Source organism: Frankliniella occidentalis, unplaced genomic scaffold (assembly GCF_000697945.3).
Source record: "Frankliniella occidentalis isolate FOCC.00 unplaced genomic scaffold, Focc_3.1 Scaffold232, whole genome shotgun sequence".
In the NCBI taxonomy this organism is placed as follows: domain Eukaryota; kingdom Metazoa; phylum Arthropoda; class Insecta; order Thysanoptera; family Thripidae; genus Frankliniella; species Frankliniella occidentalis.
In genome coordinates this window covers 223111-223593 of record NW_026267358.1, presented here as the reverse complement: position 1 = coordinate 223593, position 483 = coordinate 223111, and positions in this window count along the sequence as shown.

The following is a 483-nucleotide window of genomic DNA, read 5'->3' as shown; positions in this document are numbered from 1 at the left end:
AAGTAGTATCACACAGATTCTGAAACAAAACAATGTAATGTAGGAATACGAGTAAAATAAATTAAAGTCAATAGTAAAAAAAATGTCAGAATAGTAAAAAATTTTTACCTTGACTGAGCTCAAGCTGGAGAGTTGCAGCTTGCTGCTGTTTCTTTGGCATTGTGTATTTACCACCTCTTTTGGCATGAGGGAAGCAGATAGTTAAAATCTCGTTGCCTTCTACTTATGAAGTTTTCTCTGATACACAGTAGGAGTATACTTATGAGAGTCCAACACGTGTCATCAACTTAACTTCCACTTTCATGTCTTTCATTTTTTTGGTAATGGATCCAAGGCACCATGAGCCACTATGAGGCATAGTAACAAACTAATTTTCAGCAATAGTATACCACTTTGGAATGTCTCGAGTCTTTCTCACTACTATTCGATTGGCTTCTGGACATCTTGAACAATACCAGGTAATCACTTCAAATTTAGATTGTG